This window comes from Vicugna pacos, chromosome 17, assembly GCF_048564905.1.
Source record: "Vicugna pacos chromosome 17, VicPac4, whole genome shotgun sequence".
Lineage (NCBI taxonomy): Eukaryota > Metazoa > Chordata > Mammalia > Artiodactyla > Camelidae > Vicugna > Vicugna pacos.
This window is the reverse complement of record NC_133003.1, coordinates 1757057-1775012: the sequence shown is the minus strand read 5'-3', so window position 1 is coordinate 1775012 and position 17956 is coordinate 1757057. Positions and strand designations below refer to the sequence as shown.

Sequence of the window (17956 nt, the reverse complement as noted above, 5' to 3'; positions counted from 1 at the left end):
ATCAAATAGAAAAAGATTTCCATGAACTCTAATGGAATGACCTAGTGACCTAGCACCATTAAGAGCTTCTGGTGATAGATACTAGGTTTTAGATCTTTAATTAACAGTCAAATAAGCTGAGCTAACAAACTTTCTTGCCCTATTCGTTGCCATCTTGACCCAATAAATAGCCATTTGGATTTTGATAAATAAATCTACTGAGAACTGCTTGAATGTTTAAGGAGACACATAAAATTGAGGTTTAAAAATCAATGCTATTTCATCTGCTTTTTCCTTTGGGGAGATTATTTGCAGACAGAGACAAAAAAAATCACTAGAATCCAAGTTACATTTTAGTTTGCTTCAATTATCACCAGCAACATTTGCAAAGGCATGGATTGAATATAGCATCAGAATTGAAATGATCTAACTTTCAAATATTATACAGGTCCTCATTAGTAAGTGCCTCATCGCTCCAATGTCTCAGCTCTCAGGGGATAAAAAAGGCGAAGGCGGTCATCCGCATTGTGTTTGAGAGCATAGAAGGTTTCCATTTTCTCAATCCAGAGAAGCTACGGCTGTTCTTATAGATTTGCCACATTTGTGATTGTCACAGGCTTCAGTTACAAGAATAATGAATTTTCTTTTGAATAAATAGTTTTAAAATAAAAAATCACCCTGTGATTTGTGAACTTTTTTCTACTGTTTTCTACTTCATCACTTAGGTTGCTTTCCCCTGAGTCGTGGCGTTGAGAGGGCAATGCCTGAAACAGTGGTGACCTTTAGTTCTCTGCATTTCAGAATTTATTCCAGGCTTTTGATTTGACTGTGTGTTTATAATGGTAGAAATTTATTTGAAAATATACTTCTGAAGGACAGTGAATGAAAAAGCAGGGAACACTGAAACCCTGAAATAATAGCTTTTGGAAGATGGCTCGAAAGTAGATTGCCTGCTTAGCCATTATTCTCCGATATTTTAAAAGTTTTGATTGAGGCATTTTCCACAGGCCGGCCCACCGCAGCCGCCTTGGGTCCGCTCAGCCCCCTGCCGGCCTCAGCGCTTGCTGTGTCGCCGAGCAAACAAGCCTCCGCGGACAGGGGACGGAGCCGCGGCGCGAGACTGAGGCCGGGCGGGGGTGTGCGCAGACTCTTTCCTGTGGGGACTGCGCGCATGCGCACCGGCGGGGCGGGACCCGCGGCCGCTGCGTGGGGGGCCGGCCACGCCGAGGGGCGCTGGTCCGGCTCAGCCAATCGCGAGCGCCGGGTACCTCGGCGCGGGCGCTTTGAATGGTTCGTGGGCCGCCTGAGGCAGCGGCAGGCTGGCCCCGCCGCTGTCGTTTTGGGAGCTTTGCTGAGATCGGGAGGGGAACCCGCCCCTCATCCTTTCACCGGAGCCCCACCCTCGCCAGGCCGCGGGACTGGCGAAAAAAAAAAAAACAGCTGGGAAAGTAAAACAACACTGACTTCAGGTAAGGGTTACCTCTTCGGATGGAAGGAAGGGAATGGGATAAAGGAAAGGTGAAAAAGAAACTTCGAGCGTTTGTATATTATTTGATTTCTTAAAAGAAAGATTTTTAAATGCTAACATTTTCCCAGAATGCTTAAATTTTTTAGAGAAAGAAAATGTTAATATGCAATTTTGTTACATAAATACCCAATATATATTCATGCATATGCACACAGATATGCATATTTTATATCTAAACGTAAAAAACATTATTCAATGAATAAAATTATAGAAATTTTATAATTGGACTTTATTCTTTTTCTTAAATTACGGTTCTTTCAGGTACTTCAGGGCTCCAGAGGTTGCCGGGAGATGCACATATCCAAGAAGGCCAGGCCTCATCAGGGAAGCAGGACGGAGCCCCAGGTGCAGGTAGGTCAAGGCAGGATGGGGATGCTGGGGATGGTCGAAGGCAGGCAGGGAGGCTGGAGGTCGGGCAATGTGGAGGGAAGCATCGAGGTCTATGTGGGGCACAGGTAGGCCAAGGCAGGTTGGAGTGAGGGGCGCTGTGTGGGAGCGAAGTAGGAAGGGAGGGGAGGGGTGCTTCAGGAGCCAGGGTCGGGGTATCCCCCCCCACCTCCTGACACCTCCCAAAGCAGCAGCTGAATCCCTCCTGAGCTCGCTGTCGGACAGGCCCAGCTTTGGCATCTGCATCGTTGCCCCAAGTTGCTACACAGCTCCCCTCATCTGGATCCCCCTGCCCACTTTTCTTCCCCGCCAGCGACCTGTGCTCAGAGGCCCCGCTGGCTGGGACACCAGACCCAGTGCACCGTCCCAGGGACACCAGGGGGATTCCCTTGTTCTGTGAGCCAGTGTTCTCCAGGTGGACAGGTTTCCATGCCTCTCCTCCCAATGTGCAAGGCCTTCTTTCTAGGTGCTAAGGCCCTACACATTGACCTGTTTGGGTTTGTTTCTCGGCCTCCAATTTTACCCCGTCAGATGACTGTCCATAAGTTTATAAGAAGCCTTAACACCTGGGAGGGCAATGTCCACTTCTTGTTCTTCTTCCACTTTATCTTGGCTCTTCTTAGAAATTCCTCATCCCCCACCCCTGATGTCCAAGTCCTTGGCTGCCCTGAAGCAAGAATCCTGGTGCTGGATACCTGACCAAGCTCCTCTTGGTACCTCTCCATCCACAGAGGAGCCGCATACTCTGCCCGGTGGCCAAGAACCCTCAGCTGTGTTTGCTGTATCTGGAGTGGAGTGCGATCTCTCTCCCTTTTGGCACTAGGCTTGAATAAACTCTCCTACCATTTTTAACAAGTGTCCGGTGAATACTTTCTCCTCACCAGCAGTACCGTGGAGCCTACCGCGTGGCGGTCACAGCTCAAGCACACCCAGGCTTACACCCTCAGTTACTAGGTTCCCCCCACACGCCCGCACGACACAGAACCTGAGAAAATCTGAGCGCTTCCAGAGCGTGGAACCCGCGCACCCCACCTCTCCGCCAGTGCGATCTCCTGGGGTCTCCTCCTGTGCCTTCCTCTGCCCACGGCTTCCCAGTGGTCCAGGCTCCCCACTGGCAGTTCTCAGGTCTCCATGGTGACCGCGCTCCTCTTCTGGCCATGCTTCGCACCATCCACAGGCTCATCAGGCAGGAAGCTTTGGAAGGTCCAGGGCACTGATAAAACTTAACCTGCTCTCAAGGGGGACAGAGGCACCCACTGACATTCTCTGAGGATGCAGGAGAATTAGCACCTGCCACAATTAGGGCCCACACTCCAATCTGGGCTGGGATGGATTTTTTTCCCTAAGTCACCATGAAGCCATCACTCAGTCTTCTAAATGCTTTTCCCAGCAGCCCTGGATTGCGCTGTTTCACCGAGGCCTCTGCCTGGAGGTGGCCGAGCCCATCTGCCCAAAGGGCCCAGGACTCCCTAGGTCTGCATGGGGCACAGACCAACAGTGAGGCTGGACCCTAACTTCCATATTTCATTTCAGGCAGGCAAGAGTTTTTCCTATTGTTTTATAAAAGATTAAAATAGCGGGAAGACACTGGTTAGAGAGACTAGTCATGAGGAATTACAAATAATTCAAATCTTCTTCCCTGGAATCTCACATTTAGGTGCAAAAATTGAGCACCGAAGTATGCCCATCCACTGCTCCCACCTGTCACGAGATGGGGCTCCTCATCAGAAGGGGAGCAGACCCCACCCCAGGGCCCTGAAGGAGGACACGGTGACTGCATTGTACAAAATGACAGGGTACGTGAAACACACAGGAGTGTCTTGAAAACATCCACACAGTCGTCTGTTTTTCAATTAAATTGGCCACGGAGTATAGTCAAGCATTTTTTTCCCTTTATTTTTGTTAAATAAGATTCCAGAAAGTATAGTGCAAACACTCAGTAGAAAAGTTGCAATAAAGAAATGTACATTCACATTTAAGATTTCAGTCCATTCACTTTGTTTTTAAATAAAAATAGGACAAATTATTCAATGACTTGTCTCAATTTAACAATCTTGGAAAAGACTGGAAGCTGCTCTAGTGTCCAGTGGACGTAAAAATAGACCCGTATTGATCATACAAATCTATCATGAGAAGTTACACAGTGATATTGCGTTGTTGTCCTTCTGACACAGACATCTCATTTCCACGTCTAGAGAAGTGTTCTCAGGGAGCTCTACTGGTGGGAGGATGTGTCACCGGGGCCACTCTGTGCCCAGGAAGGGACACGGAAGGGCTGAAGGGTTCCCACAACCCTTCTCAGTGAGTAAAGGGAACCCAAGAGTGGGCTTTGGGTTTACCTTAAATGAGAGTGGAATCTGCTGCTAAGAGGTGGCCATGATCACCTTACATCATCTCCGCGTGTGCAGGGTGGTGTGCCATCAGTGTGCACGAGAGATGGGGAGGGTGCCGGGGCGAAGTGGGGGCGCTGCAGGAGGAGTGTGGGAGCCGCTGAGGTGCGGGGGCCAGGACCCGCCAGGGCGGGACGCTCTGCGGCCAGCCGGCAGACGACCCGTGTTGACCGGGGCATGTCCCTTTGCGCATGCTGCGTGTCTTGGAATCCAAAGTAAGTGACACACAATTAGGAACTTCACTGCATGCGATGCTGAGTGCAAAGGGCTTGTGCAGCCACGGTTTCGCCAGGGGCAAAGGCAGAACTGCAGGCCACTCTGAGACTGATGCCTGGGCGGGGAGAGCCGGCACTCCAGGCCGGCAGGAGAGGCCCTGGTGTCTTTGTCAGGAGTCCCAGGACGTGGGAGTGGTCCCCTGAGACGTGTGCTTCGTGCCCGACCTCAGGGGGCATGGGAATTGCTGGTGAGAGGCAAGAAACAAGTTCTGGCTGCTGGTGGGCCCACTGCCCAATGCACGTGCCCCGGGGAGTGAGAGCCCGCAGACGGGACGCTGCGTGGCTGTGCCTGCAGGCGGCCCTGCACATCTTTACAAAGCCCAAGTGGTGGACAGATCTCTTGGTGGTTGGTCTGGGACTTCCTCGCTGTCTAAACATCAATTCTTAGTCAACGATTGCCAGCTGTTTTGGAATCCAACCCATCCAAAGTCTGATCTGCCTGGAACCACAGAAGACAGTGCCTGGGGGAGCCCAGTACACCCGTGCTGCAGCGACTGCCAACTGCTCACCATCCATCACGATCCCCATCCCGCCTCCCGCACATTTTCAGTGAAATCTGCTCTTGTATGTCCTGTCATCCCCAGGAACGTCCAGTGACCACCTACACCGCTCCACAGAATGACGGGGACACGGCAGGCCTCTAATCAGGCATTGGGGGCTGGGTTGGCTCCACATAAGTGGGGAAGCGTGTGGAGTATGAGGGCACCTGGGGGCCCGCGGTCTCCCACTGGTTGGTGTCAAAGAGGCCTTACGGAAAGAGACAGGACAACTGTCCTCACTGAGGGAACAATCTGTGTTTTCTAAGATGCGCTGGCAGGTGGCGCTGCCAGATACACTTTTAGGATAGAACGTATGCTAAGATAAGGCAGGGAGTTTTCAGGCCAATGCTGTATGACTTTGCTAGAGATCCGTTGTTAAAGCAGAGGCAGGGCTCAGCTGACAGTCCATGTGCTGTTCCAATCTCACAGCATGAGGCCTAAGTGAGGGTGACTCTGTGCCTGGGCACATCTGGGGATGGGCGGTGGGGCAAACCCAATGCCTGGGGACACGCCTGGCTGTTTCGATCCAGCCGGCCAGGCACCGCCACCACCGTGCACGCTTGAGCTAAGGGCTCCAACAACACCAGCACAACTTTGCTGGTGTCACTGTTAGCTGAGAGGTGCTGACCTTGAGTGGCTCCCTGGGTAACTGGGAGGGAGGTGGGTGGGGGGCTGCCGGCTCTTCCCTCCAGAATCCCTGCACCAACACCCACCTGTGTCTCTCCCCTCAGGCCTCCACGTATACCCAAAACCTAAACACAACAAAATGAAACAAAGGACAAACTACGGAGAATGGGACCAATTCAGTGCCTTAAGGCTGCGGGACTTCAGTAAAGGAAGAAAGAAAAGAGACTTTCGCCCTCTCTAGCAGATGTTGGAGACAGACGCCCAGGCACCACTGGTACTTTGGTGGGAGTCAAGGCCACCTCTGTGTCCCAGAGCTGCTGCCCCCTCTCCTCCCGGGGTCAGGATTTCTAGGGGAAATCAAGTCATGGCCGTCAGGGAATTCCCAGGGGGAGGCAGTCGTCTGTCCGTATTCCAAGACAATTTGTTCTTTATATGAATCCATCTTAATCCCAGGAACAAATAACTGATTTTAATTTTGCTTACGCCATGCCATTCACACACACACACACACCACAGACACTTGCATTAAGCAAGACCTCTGGCAGAATAATTTCTTTATATCTTAAAGAACAGAGTTGATATGGAACAGATTATGTTTTCAGAGTAATTAAGGAATACAAATGTCTGAGTCGTTACCACAAAGTAAAGTCGTGTAAGGAAGTCTAGCCCCAAAGTGGGAACCTTGAAATTCAGTTTGTTATGAAACAGATGATGGAGGAGACAAATTCCGCTGCACCATCACAGGACCTGCCTCCACGACGTGTGCGCGCACACGAGACATAAGGGAAACTCCCCCAATCCTTTCCAAAGCATCCTGTGGCTTCCCAGAAGTGAAAGTTCACCAGGCGCTCCCCGTCTGGGGTGCCGGCCCCTGACCCCGAGAGGAAAAATCTAGGTCAGATTCCAGTTGCTGGGGCTGGGCCCATGGTCCATGCTGGTCTCACTGGCCGCCCTGCTGGCCACGCCAACCCCAGTCCCAGCCACTCGAGTGCCCCCTGCACCCCACGCTCCTACATTCCTATGTTCAGCTGCTCCGCCCACACTGCCTCCCTCCCAGGCATGGGGCCTGCCTGTGGCTCTTGCCCATCAGGTCACACAGAATCAAGGGTGCCCTCCCACCACTGAGGGACTGCGCGGTGGTGGACAACTGTCTGTCAGCGCTCCCTGGGGCCAGCTACCCCTGCCTTGGACGGGACGCCCTCGAGCTCCTGAGTCCATCCCGGGAAAAGTCACAACACTATTCCCCCCACCGCCCACTTTGCCAACCACTGGGCACCTGGCCTGGACTTTTCTTGCCACATATGTCGATGGACGATGCGTACTGTGGAATCGGAGCTCTTCAAATCTCTTTGCCGTACCCCAAAGTCAACTTGGAGGCCTGACCCATCATGACCGGCCTCCTGACACCCAGGTGGGGGTCCCCGTCCTGCCTGCTGACCTCTGGGCCTGGCGAAACATCTCCCAGCAGACCTTGAACCTCCTGATTTAGACCCACCCACAGCCTCACAGCCTAAGGACTTGTGAAGCCAGATGAAACCCAACGCGCCGTATGGAGAAACGTCACGTCTTTCGTCATCCACTGCAGTACCTGGAGTATTACATGAAAATGAGAGGCTGCTAGTGCAAATTCGACTTTCAAAGCAAACCGCAGCTGGGGAGGCGGGATGTTCAGGCCCAGGGACACTGCCGAGGCCGCCAACTGTCAGCTGGCCACAGCTCACCCCTCATTTATTTCAGCAAACCAAAATATTTTGAAACTCATGGTCTCTACGGAGTTTGGATTTTTGGTTTTTGCTTTGTTGCTCTTTTGTTCATTGAAGCCATTACAAAACCAAGGATAAGTCAGTTTCTGGGGAGTTAGTTACACATAACTAATGGGGCTGCATACTGAGAATGACAAGTGTACCAGCAGATCTGTGACCCCTCCCAAGAGCGCTACTCAATGCAGGGCACAGTGTGACCTTGCATTTCCTGCGTGGGCGACACACACAGAGGCAGCGGTTGCCCTACGAGTCATGCGTGCGGGGCAGGGGTAGGGCTGGCCACACGGGTAGACCAGCAGGATCCCAACTCAGGCGATCACAGAACACACCACGCAGAAGGGTGGGCCCAACCTGGAACCTAGATTGTTCACCCCCTGGTGAACCAGGACATGGTGACAGGCCAACCCAGACTTTCCTTCTCGAGAGAGAGGTGAAACCAGGGATTCAAGCACTCTATCCAGCTCACTCCTGGGACGATGGTGCAGGATTTCTATCAGCTGCAGACAGAGCATCGTGTCTCTGAAGGCTGGCTGGATCCTGCCTGAGCCCAGAGCCCACCCATCAGCCAGGGTTTGGGGGTGTCAGTCCCCATGGTGCCCTGCAATCTGGGAAAACGCATACACATGGCTTGTCTTTGAATCACCAATCTGCTTTGGACCAGACCTGTCTGTACAGTTTAGAATTAGTTATTGCTTCAAGTGACAGAAGATATTGGAAGCCCTGGTGGCTTTGGAGTCAGATAAACATGGCAGGCTCAGGGTGGCTGGGTCTGGGGGTCCACCCTGAAGACACAGACCCCGGAGTGGACCGGCCCAGGGTCAGGGTCCATGGAACCATTTGGAAGTTCGAGGCTGTCCTCTACTCTACTGAGGCTGAAGCACAGGAGGCATGCAAGGGTCTAGAGGGAACACACGGAATGGGTCACTTCAAAGGACAGGAGCCACGCCAAGCATGGTGTGATGCCTTGGGAACCTCACACACCGGCTACGGCGGGCTGTCCACACAGGCGGTTGTGCCTGTCTTCATTTTGGTCAGAAGGAAACAGGCAGCAAATGGAAGCGGTGCACTATTTAAAGAGCATCTTAAATAATTTAGAGGTACTCCCACTTTGAAGGCGCTAACATTTGTACACGAGAATTGTACAAGGTTAAAAATAACTAAGGCAGGATCATAAAGTGTAATCACAAATAAAAAGAAAATTGTTGAACAAACCCCAAAGAATGTTATGGATCGACGGGGCCCATGTGCCCGCAGGAAGCAGGTAGGGTTTGGAACTGTTTATGATGGAGGAGGTGCTGCTCACAAAGGGGAACCTCGCTGTCTAAGCACAACCAAAGACCCAAAGGCTTCCCACGGCCGCGGTAACATCTGGCCACACGTTCCATGGCTTTGCCAATACTCGTAGTGTGTCCCATGGCTCTGCGGATCTGATGTCCCGACACGGCCAGGCTGGGCTCTCGCCCAGAGGCTCAGTCATGATCTCACTCAGTTAGACGCGAATTCAGCGCCCTTGGGAGTGGGTTGTGGGAGTGCCGATCGCTTACTCACTAGCTGATGGTAGCAGCGTCCTAACCTTAGACTGGCTGTGGCCCCTCAGATTTACACAGCAACCTCATGCTTTGAATATTCCTGAACACCTCGACTGCTACGTCCACTGTAAGGGGCCACGTGCTCACAATGAGCAGACAAACACGGCACAGGATTCCCTCCTCAATTTCTGGCCTGAGCTAACGTTGCTCATGAAGATCCTGCGGCTCCTGCCACTACAATAGCTCCTGCTTCTCCTGACGGTTCCGAAGATCCTGCTGCTACAAAAGCACCCACAGCTCCCACTGTTTCCGAACATCCTGAAGATGCTGCAACTGCAGCTGGAATACTGAGCCACAGAGAGCATGTGCAGCTGTCATCAGCCCGTGGGGCTGAGCTCCCTCTGTGCCCAAATGCAATTTCTTCTTGAAAATACCTCCATGAATCCCCTCCAGCACCCGAAATTGACTTCCATTCCCCTGAAGTCCTTCGTGATTATTTTTCTTGACTTCCATCTCTTTCTTTCATATCGGTTATGGCATCCTTTATTTTGCCTTTTTAAGTTTCTTTTAATAAAATATAGACTTGGTCCCTCTGAAATTGTGCAATTCAGGAGCACTGGGTGCCTTCACGATGCCGTGCGACCATCACTACCATGCAGGCTCACACCATTCCTTTCTTCAAAGTAAAAACTTGGATCCACAGCACGCACTGCCCCCCACCCCTTCACCCCCCAGCCCCTGACAGCCCCGAGTCCTCTTCCCCTCTGGGTGTCTTTACCTCTCCTGGGTGTTCCCTGTCAATGAAGCCACAGGAAAGCTGGCTTTGCGTGCCTGCCCACGTGGCTTAAGCGGGGGCTGGTGATGTTTTCTTTTGTTTCCACTTGAAATCGCATTTTGCTTATTTGAAAGGGAAATCCAGGATTGCTAAAGAGGTCATGTGCAAAATGAAGCCCTTTCGGTAACTCTGTGCATAACCTCGGGGGAGGCACTGCTCTTCCCCCTGTGACACCACAGACACAAGACACAAGGGAGATGCTTAGCTCTTCCTGGGGCAGAAACAAAAGCACGCAAATCAAGAAACCAGCAAAAGCCCAGAAATATACCCGGAAAGACACTCCACGACCCGCAAGGTCCCAAAGGTTGGAGAAAGGCTACACATCCCCGGGGTCCAAAAACCCCTCGAAACCCAGTGCTCTAAACAAACACAACACACACGGGCGGGCAGTTCCAACGAGAGGCACAGCAGGTGGCCAGTGTGCGTCAGACGTGCTCGACCTCTCGGGGGAGGACACAGGCAGACGGACACACTGTGGAGACAGCACTGGTCACCATGACGCTGGCAGGTCTTTAGCCTGGTGACAGCCAGCCCTGGTCACATCGTGAGGAGGCAGAGGCCTCAGCAGATCCCCCGGAGGGACGAGACAACACACACTCCTCTTCAGGGAAACAGTGAGCAGGACGCATCAAAGGGCCACAGGCGCAGCAGCCCTTCCCCGGCAGTGCCGATCCTTAGAGCTGACCCCACCAAAGTGCTCGCACAACTTGCAAAGAGGTTTGTACTTCAGCACCATGAAAACAATCACTATGTCATCAAGGCATTTTCACAAGTGACCTGCCCTGGGCCCTAACGATACAAACACATAAATACACAGATACGCAGGTAAATGGACACGCACATGCATCCAGGAAAAGAGACAGAGAGACTGAAACACACACAGGCAGAGGGAGAGAGAAACAGAGAGAGAGAGAGAGAGAGAGACAAGACAGGCGCTGAGAGACACACAGGGGGAGAAGGAACACCGGAGCTGGGAACGAGCGGAAGTCACGCCCATTTTCACACGTCACTCTGCATGTCACAACCAGGTCCCAATGTCCATCCACCCTGCGGGGGAGGGTGTGGTGGGGGCTCACACGAGGACACGTGACCAGAAGGCATAAAAGCTGAGAGCATTGTGGGGCAGCCAACCCCAGGGGCTGAGATGACACACTGGGCCTGAATCTAAACATGACACAGTGACCCAGGAGGTGGTATGTCAGCAAGAACGAAGTCACAGTTATGTTCAGTTTCTCCGCCCCCGGCCCCGACACGGAGCTGGGAAGCAGGTGGCAAGGGACGTGACTTTCTCCGGACCCCAGGGCAGACCCCACCCAGCCTGTGTGGGGTGTGCTCTGCGCTCCGCCAGCCCTCTGTGGGGCCCTCCCTCTGCTGAGTCTGCGCACGAGCTCCCTGGGATTCCAGCCCGCGGGACTGACAGGTGCGGTAGGTGTTTGTGCCTCTGGAGACACGATGGCTTCCCAGGGAAGGAGGGGCCAGGATGATCCCCACTGTGCCGATGGGGGACTGGGGAGACCCTGAGAGGCAGGCGGCTCGTCCAGGGTGACAGCACTGCGGGCGACGGCGGGCCGGGTCCGAACCCAGCTGCCTCCTCAGAGCTGGCGCCCTGGCTGCATCCAGGCCTCCGCAGGGTCCTGGGCAGGGGGGCCGAGTTGGTGTCACTGTGTGCGGACACGGCATGGGCTGGGAGCTGAGCAGTCAGCAGCCCAGAGAGGCCCTTGGGGAGCTCTGCGGAACGAGGAAGCTTGGGGAAGGGGACCCCAGGAAGTGACCTCACTTCCCTGGCAACCGAACCCAACACAACTTAGAACCCAGGTCACCGGGCACCCACTCTGTCGAGAAGCCCCTACTCAGCTCACCCGGTTGGTCAACTCACTTCAACTCAGTCACACATGTTCTGCTGCGTCCCAACACCCCGAGGCCGCGGCCCCCGGAAGGCCCGCAGCGAGGGCCTGGGCCAGCGGTGCCGGCGCTGGCTCAGCTCTCACCCCAGGCGCCTCTGGCCTTTTGGCCACAGGGACCCAAAGGTAACCCAGGGAGGCCCGGGGCAGGCCCGCCCAGGCCGGGCCACCACTCAGACCCCACCCGGGTATAGCCCCACATCCCCTTCCCTTTGTTGGTGGAGGTGGGCAGTCATGTTGGGCTGGGGTGGGGGGGCCTGCCTCAAGCACGAGCAGGTCAGAGGCCTGGGGGGGCCTGTCACGTCCGCACCCCGGGTCCCAGCTGGCGGGCTGGGCTGTGGCCAGCCGGGCAGGGCCCTGCCGCCCGAGTCGAAGCCCGTGCCCTCTGGCTGTGTCTCTTCCCTCCCGGGTGGCCGTCTCAGCTGACCGAGGTCCCAGTCTGATCTGGCAGCAGAGGGTCGAGCGGGCAGAAGCGGGAGTGGTCCTGGCCGGGCAGGGCTCTGAGACCTCCGGGCCCGGCCCGCTGCCACTCACTGTCATTGCAGAGCCGGACACTGCAGGAGCCGCCGGATCAGGACACCCACGCCGCCTCCCCGACCGAGGGGCCGCTGCACGCTTCTCAGGGCCAGCACCAGCTCCGGGTGAGTCTGCACACGGAGGGGTCCCCGCCACCACGACGGCCTCCTCCCCAGAAACCGCCCAGGCGTCACGCCAGGGTCCTGCCCGCGGCTGATAGACAGCTCAACAGACCCGGCTCTGACCTGGAGCAGCTCCCTGGGAGTCAGGTGGAGGACCAGGAGCCCACCGAGGCACAGCCCCAAGGTGAGAAGGGCGGGGCCGGTGAACATGCGGAGGCGAGGGAGGGCCGAGGGCTGGGCCACACAGGGAGGCGTCCCCAGAGGCTGCTGCTGGCACCAGAGCCAACATTGGTCTCAGACCACCTGTCTACACGAGTTCAGTCACAAAACACATCCTGTGGGCACTTGCTGTTGGGAGCTGTCCGGAAAGCTCTGGGAAGATGTCTGGCCTTGAAGACGCCCATGGAAAGGGAGGCACGAGGCTCAAGTTTTCCTCTCTCACAGCACGAGCGAGCGCCTCCACGAGACTGAAAGCTCTCTCCACTTCCAACAGTCACAGATCCAGAGCAGGTGGGGGCAGGGGAAGATGCCAGAGACCAAAACCAGGACCATCAGGATCCAGCGGGAGACCCCGAGCTCCCTCCTGCTGCTCCTGCAGCATCTGCAGCTCCAGCAGCTAATGCTGCTCCTGAAGATCCTGCCGCTCCTGCTGCTCCTGACGATCCCGCAGCTCCTGCTGCTTCCAAAGGTCCTAAAGATGCTGCATCTGCAGCTGGAACGCTGGGCCACGGACAGCCAGTTCAGGCGTCACCAGCCCCTGGGGCTGAGCCCCCTCTGCGCCCACCCGCACCTTCTTCTTCACAATCCCACCATGAATCCCCTCCCGCACCCGACCTTGACTTCCATTCCCCTGAAGTGATTTGTGCTTGCTTTTTCTTCACTTTCCTCTGTTTCTTTCATATCGGTTATGGCATCCTTTATTTTGCCTTTTTAAGTTTCTTTTAATAAAATATAGACTTTGTCCCTCTGAAATTGTGCAATTCAGGAGCACTGGGTGCCTTCACGATGCCGTGCGACCATCACTACCATGCAGGCTCACACCATTCCTTTCTTAAAGGAAAAACTTGGATCCACAGCACGCACTGCCCCCCACCCCCTCACGCCCCAGCCCCTGACAGCCCCGAGTCCTCTTCTCCTCTGGGTGTCTTTACCTCTCCTGGGTGTTCCCTGTCAATGAAGCCACAGGAAAGCTGGCTTTGCGTGCCTGCCCACGTGGCTTAAGCGGGGGCTGGTGATGTTTTCTTTTGTTTCCACTTGAAATCGCTTTTGATTATTTGAAAGGGAAATCCAGGTGGGCTAAAGAGGTCATGTGCAAAATGAAGCCCTTTCGGTAAGTCTGTGCATAACCTCGGGGGAGGCACTGCTCTTCCCCCTGTGACACCACAGACACAAGACACAAGGGAGATGCTTAGCTCTTCCTGGGGCAGAAACAAAAGCACGCAAATCAAGAAACCAGCAAAAGCCCAGAAATATACCCGGAAAGACACTCCACGACCCGCAAGGTCCCAAGTTTGGAGAAAGGCTACACATCCCTGGGGTCCAAAAACCCCTCGAAACCCAGTGCTCTAAACAAACACAACACACACGGGCGGGCAGTTCCAACGAGAGGCACAGCAGGTGGCCAGTGTGCGTTAGACGTGCTCGACCTCTCGGGGGAGGACACAGGCAGACGGACACACTGTGGAGACAGCACTGGTCACCATGACGCTGGCAGGTCTTTAGCCTGGTGACAGCCAGCCCTGGTCACAACGTGAGGAGGCAGAGGCCTCAGCAGATCCCCCGGAGGGACGAGACAACACACACTCCTCTTCAGGGAAACAGTGAGCAGGACGCATCAAAGGGCCACAGGCGCAGCAGCCCTTCCCCGGCAGTGCCGATCCTTGGAGCTGACCCCACCAAAGTGCTCGCACAACTTGCAAAGAGGTTTGTACTTCAGCACCATGAAAACAATCACTATGTCATCAAGGCATTTTCACAAGTGACCTGCCCTGGGCCCTAACGATACAAACACATAAATACACAGATACACACGTAAATTTACACGCACATGCATCCAGGAAAAGAGACAGAGAGACTGAAACACAGAGAGGCAGAGGGAGAGAGCAACAGAGAGAAAGAGAGACAAGACAGGTGCTGAGAGACAGAGAGGGGTAGAAGGAACACCGGAGCTACGAACTAGCAGAAGTCACTCCCATTTTCAAAGCAAATATAGTGAGGATCAAAAGCTCATTTCACTTATTTCAGAAACAAAGCTACTCATAGTCTATCTTTATTTGAGAAAACTAATTCTCTCCATCGTTATTTACTACCATGATACATTGAATGGAATATATATATGTTCCATTCGACATATACATGGGTATATGCTACAAAATATATATTATACACAAATATATATATATTTACACACTCAATTTTATGTTCCAGAAAAGGATCCTAAAAGAATTTGAAGGGCAGAGTATACACTTGTACAAAAAGCCACCTTTCAAAACATATTAGGCAGTGTCTTTCCTATTTCTGTGTAACTCCAATGCTAGCCAAACGAGCCACTAAGCAGCCTAAAGATCTGTAATGACGGGTGCCTCTCTTCGCTACTTTCATGCTTTTCTTGTGCACAGCATAATCGGTGCTAGGAAGAAACTGATTTTTTCGGCCTTGGACCTAAATGTCACTATACATTTGGTTGGCTTAGCCTTTCCAAACAATCAAATCATGCCTATGTCACATCAAAGAAACTACTAGAAAACAAAATTGTCAAAGGAGAGTTATAATTTCCTAAAATGGAAACAGAACCTACCTTGTGACAATGGGAGTTTCTCCAAATCATACAGGAGTCAGATCAGTGGGGGGGGCAGCGGGAGGCAGGGGCACCACCCACTTTTGGCCCCATAGGGCTCGGCGACTCCCAAGAGTCCAGGTGCTGGGCAGGCTCGGTGGCAGGCCAAGCCCCACTGAGGCTTCCGCGCCCATCCCCGGAGCGCCCAAGCAGCGGGGGCACAACTTTGGGGCCGAGGGAAGGGTGGGGAGCGACAAAGGCTCCAGGGTGCCCAGGGTGGGGAGCGTCATGGGCTCTGGGGTGCCCAAGATAGGGAGCGGCAAGGCCTCCGGAGTTCCCAGGGTGGGAGCGGCAAGGCCTCCGGGGTGCCCATGTTGGGGAGCGTCACGGGCTCCGGGATGCCGAGGGTGGGGAGCGTCACGGGCTCCGGGGTGCCCAGGGTGGGGAGCGACAAGGGCTCCGGGGTGCCCTGGGTGGGGAGAGACAAGGGCTCCGGGGTGCCCTGGGTGGGGAGCGAAAAGGGCTCCGGGGTGCCCAGGGTGGGGAGAGACAAGGGCTCCGGGGTGCCCAGGATGGGGAGCGACAAGGGCTCCGGGGTGCCCGGGGTGGGGAGCGACAAGGGCTCCGGGGTGCTCAGGGTGGGGAGCGACCAGGGCTCCGTGGTGCTCACCGCGCCCACAGCCGTGGCCCCTGGCACCCAGACTGCCAGCGCCCGCCCTCCCCGCCCCGGGGAGGCCCTCGTGGCCTCCCTCCCCCCGCGGGGACCTGAGGCGGCAGCCGCCGCATCCCCCATCCTTCCGGCGCCCCGCGCCTCGCCACCGCCGCCGTACTCACCTCAGGGGCGCAACCGGCACAGCCGGCCGTCGGCCTCGTTCCCGCCGAAGCTTCTCGCTGCGGTACTCCCCGCGTGGGCGGGCTGCTCCCTGACGGTTGCAGGGGCTTCAAGGGTGGGGGGGCGGGGAGCAACGAACCGAAGCGCCGCCTGCTGGCATTTTCCACAGGCCGGCGCCACCAAAGCCGCCTTCGGTCCGCACAGCCCCCTGACGGCCGCAACTCTTGCTGTCTAGCCGAGCCGACAAGCCTCCGCGAACAGAGGACTCAGCCGCGGCGCGAGACGAAGGCCGGCCGGGAATGTGCGCAGACTCCTTCCTGTGGGGACTTTGCGCATGCGCTCCAGTGGGGCGGGACCAGCCCCCGCTGCGTGGGGGCGGGACCCGCGACCGCCGCGTGGGGGCCGGCTCCGCCCAGGGGCGCTGGTCCGCCTCAGCCAATCGCGAGCGCCCGGTACTTCTTGGCGCGGGAGGTTTGAATGGTTCGTGGAATGCCTGAGGCAGCGGCAGGGTGGCTACGCTGCTGCCGCTTTGGGAGTTTTTCTGAGATCGGGAGGGGAATTCGCCCCTCATCCTTTCTCCGGAGCCCCTGGGAAAGTAAAACGATAGTGACTTCAGGTAACGGTTACCTCGCGCCTCTGGGGGCGGAGTCTCAGTGTCCGCCGCCCCCCAAACACACCCCCGCCAACTGACAGCACCGCGCCCGCCTCCAGGAGAAGGCTGCCTGCAACACGTGCACCCCACGAACATGGGGAAGCAAGACCGGCGGGGTCCAGGCCACGGGGGACTAGGGTACACATCCAGGGGCTCCCACCGGGCAGCCTCCATCCTCCCGCGGCCGCAGCCGCCGCCGCCCCGAGACCGCACCACACCCGTCCCCTGGGAGCAGACCAAAGTCTCAGAACCGGTTGCAGGTGCTCCGGGGCCGTCAGGCGCCTTCCCACCTCCAAGAGCTGCACCTGCTTCTCCAAACCCCGGCATAAGAGGCAGCGAAGACGCGGCGTTCAGGGGCTACTAATGTGGAGAGGCGGGGTACACTACGAACCAGGGCGGTGAGTCCGGACCCGCCTCAGGGCCCTAACGGGACGCGCGGCCGGGACCTCACCCACGCACCCCTCCCTGTGCGCCTCCCCAACGGCACAGCCCAGGCCTCACCCGCCGACTCCCCGACCTGCGCGCCCCCACCAGCGCCCCCTTACCTGCCTGGCGGCGGCAGCGGACACCACGACACGCGGCGGCACACACCCCAGGCCGCGTTCCTCCTCCGGGAGCTGGTCCGGGAGCACCCGGCTCTCGCCCAGCTTCTACACGCTCTGGGCGGTTTTCGGCGTCTGCGTGTCTGCGCGTGCGCGCCCCTCCTCCTCCCGCCCGCAAGGCGGACGCTGGGGCGGGGTCTCCTGCTGTACCGCCCTTGGACAGTGGGGCCGGACGGGACCGGGTTAGGGGGGCGGGGCCTGGTAGGGCCCCGCCCCCCTGCCCGCCCTGCCCTCACTACCCGCCCTGCCCGCCCTGCCAGGTCTCCATCCCCAATGCCCCCACCCCAACACTCCACCAGCAATCGGGTCCGCACTCAACCAGAACTACCACTGGCCCGGGCTGGGGCCACAGCCCTCGGCCCCACTTCCCTCGGCCCCATTCCCCTCGGCCCCACTTCTCCTGCTCTCCTCCCTCTCCCCGTTACTGCCTCCCAGACCCGGGCCAGGCCCAGTTTCCAACTGGACCTCCAAGATGGGGCTCCCTCTCTTCACACCAAGAAGCAAGCACAGGGTCTCCCTGCAGGGCTTGTGGAACTGGACCCAGTCCTGGACCTCCTGCAGGAGCAGGCTCTGGGTTAGGGTTGGGGTTGGGGTTGGTGTTCAAGGTTAAGGTTAGTGTTGGGGTTGGGGTCGGGATCAGGTTTAGGGATTTGGGGTTAGGGTTAGGATTTCAGGTGAGGGCTGAGGGGTTGGGGTAGGGGTA

At 56.1% G+C, this 17956-nt stretch overlaps 2 long non-coding RNA genes across 3 annotated transcripts; one reads left to right on the top strand and one right to left on the bottom strand.

Moving 5' to 3' along the window:
• Positions 1 to 1253: 1253 nt before the first annotated feature.
• On the top strand, positions 1254 to 2711 carry LOC140686538 (uncharacterized). The gene is made up of 3 exons (XR_012060359.1): positions 1254 to 1448; positions 1769 to 1858; positions 2518 to 2711. It is a non-coding gene; the product is annotated as an uncharacterized lncRNA (long non-coding RNA).
• A 1060-nt stretch (positions 2712 to 3771) lies between these two features.
• LOC140686666 (uncharacterized) lies at positions 3772 to 16081 on the bottom strand. Of its 2 annotated transcripts, none has more exons than XR_012060468.1 (2): positions 16002 to 16075; positions 3772 to 4744 (listed from the first exon to the last, which is right to left on the bottom strand). It is a non-coding gene; the product is annotated as an uncharacterized lncRNA (long non-coding RNA). The 2 variants fall into 2 exon arrangements; XR_012060469.1 differs by lacking the exon at positions 3772 to 4744 and adding an exon at positions 6301 to 6596 and having other exon boundaries at positions 16002 to 16081.
• Between the last annotated feature and the right edge of the window lie 1875 nt (positions 16082 to 17956).